We start from the raw sequence: 6,237 nt of genomic DNA on the forward strand, positions 1-6,237 counted from the left end.
AAGATGCTAACAACGATTTCTTGCCCTCTTGTTACTTGGTGAGCCAAAGGAGATTTTTTGGTTTCTTGAATGAGGAAATGGCCACTTGGCATGATTTGAGCCATCGCCCACCTCTCGAATCGCACGACCAGGACCCCGCTGGAAACAAATAAAAAAACAAGAACAGGGCTTTTATTAGGTTGCTTGTCAACCTTCGGAAAAGTGTTGACCCTCGGCGGGATCGAGTCAAACAATGTGAGTCGGGGCGAGAGCAACAGTGCGCCTTCCCTGCATAATGAATATAGTAGCTTTGTGTGCAACAAGACCCAGTGGCTAGTTGAATAGTATGTCCAACTTCAACTACCTTACTGAGCTCCTTTCTGCAGGTGCAACTAGTTATGGCCAACATTATGCCGCTCCAAGTTTAGCTCATGCAAATTCAACAACCCTGTGCCCTCGGCCATCCTTCAATGTTCATGGAAATGATATGCGGTAGGTCCCATGCCTAATTCTCAAGATTCACACCAATTCTTTTCCTCGCTCTTTGCCCTTGCAGCAGCAAGCAGGGTAGAACTCCAAAGGAGTATCAGAGACCTTTTACATTTTGCATGTCATCAAGCTGGAGGGTACTCCGGATGCTTGCCGATGTGATGAGCACTCTCAAAGATCAGATATTTCGTACGATCAACCCATGGCAGAGCTCTGTTCTAGTGCTACTGAAACAGAAGATATCAGATTTCAATCGATGATCAGTTGGCCTAATCTGGAGTTGAATCACCAAAACTCATTGCCTTCGTAGGCCTGCTCAACACATCTTTTTGTTGATGCTATCAGGCGTGTTGTTGGCGATGTAGATTGCAGAGGCCAAAGAAATGGAAAGAGTAAACGTCGAAGTGGACATGAGGGCATAAAAGCTTAGCAGGATTGATCACACTGAAGCTTATGATGGTTATCCTCAAGTAATTAAGCCAACGACTTCAATGCTAGTTGCTTGCACTTTTAGAATGGAGTGTGAGGGGATTAGTGGCACATAGCTCAATGTCGAGGGAAAGAATATTGCCACTAGTGCAAGTCATGGTTTGATGGGCCATTGGCTTCAGTTGCACTCCTCGTCCAACTTTGTTGATAGCCTATCTGAAAATTTGATGAGGCAAGCATTTTGCAACGATCTCCAAACAAACAGAAACATCCCTCATGACCAATTCAACGCAGAATATGGTGTGCAGGAGTTGGTTAATATGTAGCTCCCAGGAGATGCAGACATTGCGGCGGACGTTAAGTAGCTAGTCAATCATGCAGGTTCCTGCACTACCGACGAGGATCAAAAGAATAGTCAAAAGAGCAGAAGCAGAAGCAGAAGCTAATCCTTTTTTTCTACACAAAGAGATTTGATGATGGAGAAGCCTATGAACATGGATTGCAGAGTAATGGTATTTTTGGAGACAGGCATACCAATATGTCAGCACCTATTAGCCTCCAACAGTAGTTTACTGCTGGCCATTCAACAATTGGGTGGGATAGCAAAAACTTTACAGACAATATGGCCAATATGCGGCTTGTAAAGAGCTTCTCTTGTTTAACCGCATGCAAGTGGCAACCAATGCGGGTGCAGTTGAGATTAGAAACAACAATATACTAGTTACAGTCTTGCTCTTGCATCTGCATACGAAGCAGGGAATGCTGGTTGTGTGGATTTGAACGCCCAACAATTACTGCTTTGAAGATCCCTTCTTGCTTCAGCTGATCAGAGGACATAGAACATAAAGCCACATCTGTGTGTATGGCAAGGAACATATATATTCAGAACATTGCACGTTTTAATTGGACAAGCATGACTCCAACTTGACAACACTGCAAGGTCCGTTATCTGCATCCAATTTTTCATGCGCGTGCGTTTGCTTGGCGCAACACATAAACGCTACAGGGCACGGCATGACTTTCGTTTCTTATAATTTTTTGGAGAGACCACGGTGCCAGCTCTCCACCATAATTTTGTATGGCACCTCTGTATGATGTGCACTGTATACTTTGCACTTTTAGCTTGTGACGTTTCATTGCAAGATGATATGTTTAACTATTCACACTGCTTTTTTGTAGCTTGACTCAAATATCGGCCTGTAGATTGGACAATCGAAAAGCATCAGTACAACATTGCAGGTCAGTATAGCACCTCATATTTACTGCTGTAATTTATTCATGCTTTATCTATTTGCTTGTTTTATAACTTTCTACATGAAGGGGATCGGGGAGCACCACAGACGGAGAGTGAGCGGGAGAGAAGGAGACACGACACACAATGTGGGTGGGGAGACTCAAAGAGTGAGCAGCCCCCTATACACTTATGCTATGTATAAGGTATACAAGTCAGTGGGCGCCCAGACTCTGGGCGACCGGGCAAGGCACAGACGCCTATACCCCAACAACCTCCCACTTAAAGGCGACTGTGCCTTTAAGCAAGGGAACCTAGTCTAAAGACTACAAAAGGTGAGAGAAAACCGCTCTCAACCGATGCCCACTGGCTGGCTGTGATCGTGTGCATCCGGCTGTCCTGCTCCCGTGTAAGTCCATACACCACCAGACGTACCGCACACGTACTGCAAGTATGTACGCAATACCTGCATATCTCCCTCGTGCACTATGCCATCATCAGTCAACAAACGACTGACAACCCCAACTACAAATGCTCCCACTGCAGCTGCGATATCCGGTCTCAAGATCAACATCTCATACATGAGACCACCGAATGCCGATGCAATGCTAGCGGGCCCTGCTAGCTCTACGGAGCATGCATCAACATATATATCCCTGGCAATAGGCATCTTTGACTGACAAGGCATGTCAGCCACATGCATCTCCTGACTGTCCACAAAAGACGCATCAACCTGTCGTGCAACCTCAGAGCACACCAGTTGCTCTAGGTGTCTGCTGGAAGACATATCCTGCACAACTATATCCCCATGCTCACTGTCGAGCATAGAAAGGAATGACTGCATAATCGCTGACATCTCAGTCTCCTCTGCAATCATCCACTGCAAACATGACCACTCAATCTGCTGTGACTCACTAGAGCTCTCATGCTCTAACTCCGTATGCATAGACTCTTGCACAACGTCCTCCTGTCGTGACTCACTAGAGCAAGACCGCTCTACCTGTCTATCCTGCATAGAAGTATCTCGCACAATTGACTCTCTGCTTTGCTCAGTCACTAGCAAAGCATGCGTGTCTGACTCTGTCACCTCTCTGTGTGACTGCTCAAGTCCCAACTGTGTGCACAACAAGCTCACTACTCTGCACTCCATGCAAAGCATCCTGCAACCCACAAGCAAAAGAGACTCACCTGCTCTCTCGCTCTCTACCTGGTTGCGTGATCACACAGACAACACCGTCTCTCACGTGATCCACATGCAATGGGTAACCTGTACCACTCCTGGCACCTCTCGCAATCACTAGCGAACCCAAATGCATCACAAAATCTCGCTCTCGTAGCGAAATCTGACATCCACAATCTCTAAGCTGACCAATCGAGATCAAACTCACTGTCAAATCTGGTACATAGCGCACATGTCGTAACAAGTAAGATGCACCACTCGGTAATGACAGTCTCACATCTCCTGCACCTGCTATCGCATGCACCGATCCATCGGTCAAACGTACACTGCCAAGCATCCCGCTAGAATAGCTACAAAACCATGCACGATGCGGCGTGACATGAACCATAGCATCTACGTCTAGCAACCACTGCGAAGGGAGTGCACTATCCACATGTATAGCATCTCGTGCATAGCTCGAGGTAAAAGTGACATCCCCGTCACTAGTATACTCCGACACTACATGTGCCTCAACTGTCAAAGCAACTGAGTCCATGGCATCACTACATACATCTCTGAGACTGCCATGTCTCCTACGATGTCGCATACGACGAAAACAACGCCGTCTAACGTGTCCAGAATGACCACAATACCAACATGTCACATGTCGGTGTGCTCGTGAATATACATGTCTCACACGAGTCCGTGATGACTCATATCTATCATACATTTCATGTAATCTGCACCAAAGTGCTCTCGAAGTAGTCTCATACATAACAAGAGCATATACAGATTCCGCAAGGTGCAAAGAGAGTGTAGATAGTGCCATCTCCTCTAGCTCCTGCCACTGATCGTCAGACATGTTTGAAGGTCTACCTGCATCACCACTCAATGGTCGATGCAACCCTCGCTGTGTCAATGCATCAAGCATACACTCTCTCCATGCCGCAAAGTCTGACCCATCAAACACACGCATCTGTGAGAGGTCACAATATGATCGATCACCTGTCTCTGCCATGAGCACAAGTAGCAAGCTAGATAGCAAAACCACCTCACCAACAACACCTGGAAACTGTCTACAAATATGGCCAGAAACACAATGTAAAACCTGTGAAACACACTCCAAAATAGAGCTCCCGCAATGTCAACCAAATCAGCCCTAAACTGGCTCGAATCGCATCAAACAAAAGTCTGCAAATATGGCTGCGAATCAGCCCCAAAACAGCCCCAAAATTCAGCTCTTAAACAGCTGCATAAACAAGTCACAAACGTGTCCCAGATCAGCCTACAACTGAGCCATACATGGACACCTGCAAAGAGGAAACAATGGCTGAAAATTCAGCACCCAAATAAGCCCTCAAACCTGTCTGTAAACTTGTAAACCTGTAGCTGAAACCTGCTGAAAAACCTCAAGCCATTAGTGCTCGAATCCGGCTACCTAGCTCGTAGCCACACAAGCATACATCACAATACTCACTCCTGTGAGTGTGCCAAGATAACTGTACGCATGTCAAACCCGTGAGCTAATCACCAAGCCTACAATGTGCGGTATCGATGCATACACATGCACAAATCTCCCACCTGCAGAGAACACCGCACGCAAATGCTGAGTGCAACCCGCAATCTCTACCTAGATCGCATAAATGATACGCATAAAACTCCTGGGAAAATTTCGCCAGAGCTTTGTCAGTAAAACGGCCACAAAACCAGTAACCAAACTGATTGCACGCTCAAAACCATGAGCAACCAAAGCGCATCAAACTGCACTCCAAATGCATGCACCAATCTCCACACTTTGCATACATCATTGCAAACACCTACAAATCTAGTACACAAATATCTGCTCTACCTGTGACTGCCAAAAAACATGCTCGAGGCATACATTGCCGAGCTCAAAATGCAATCACATTAGTCTCCCTGAGCATCAAACCACATAAGGCATACATCGTATCCTCCCACCTGTGAGGAAACTTGCAGCAAATATCACTCTCACATATGAGAGCAAACCATGTGTGGAATCCTCGACACACAATAAACAACTGTTGCTGCAGAAAATTCAGCGTTCAGAATTTTAAAATTCTGATATGACGAGCGCGTCCGGAGCATGCCAAAACCCCAAGGTAGACTCCTGGATCACATGTATCCGAGTCCGGGTGTGAAAGCTATGTCAAAAACCTCCGTTTCGACCCAAAAACGCAGCATAAACTGCCAAAAGAGGGCTGAAAAATGCAGCTCCTCAACCGTAGCTCGAATGAGGTTTCTGATGGCTCGAATGGCTTCGAAAGGGGGGTAAAACTTAAGGACGCTTGGTGGAAACGCTCTCGGAAAGCTGAATTTGCCGATGCCGAAGTCGAAACCCTGTTTGCACTCTTGAAAGTGCGCGTGCGCGCGGACGCGATTTCGGGAATGAAACTGGCTCTCCGCTGTCGTCGTGACTGTGCACACACGCGCTCCCTCCGCACCTACGCTCTGATACCAATTGAAGGGGATCGGGGAGCACCACAAACGGAGAGTGAGCGAGAGAGAAGGAGACACGACACACAATGTGGGTGGGGAGACTCAAAGAGTGAGCAACCCCCTATACACTTATGCTATGTATAAGGTATACAAGTCAGTGGGCGCCCAGACTCTGGGCGACCGGGCAAGGCACAGACGCCTATACCCCAACACTACATTACTTCCTTTGCTTTGGTTTATTTGGATCTCGTTTTTAGAGCTATACACTCGATGTTGATCAACATCTGCGCATGTTAGTTTCAAACACAACTCTTTGCATACAATTGCTAGCCAATGCATGTGATGTATTATAGTAGTGAATACACAAGTAGTGAATGCATGTGGTGTATCGCAATAGTGAATTCACCTTATGCATCTTTACTTTAGCTCTAAATAATTGATACCATATTATGTGTCTAAATAATTGATGGCATACTATATATGTCCTCGTTTC

The sequence above is a fragment of the Adiantum capillus-veneris genome, chromosome 14, assembly GCF_014529385.1.
Source record: "Adiantum capillus-veneris isolate H3 chromosome 14, ASM1452938v2, whole genome shotgun sequence".
NCBI classification, from domain to species: Eukaryota; Viridiplantae; Streptophyta; class Polypodiopsida; order Polypodiales; family Pteridaceae; genus Adiantum; species Adiantum capillus-veneris.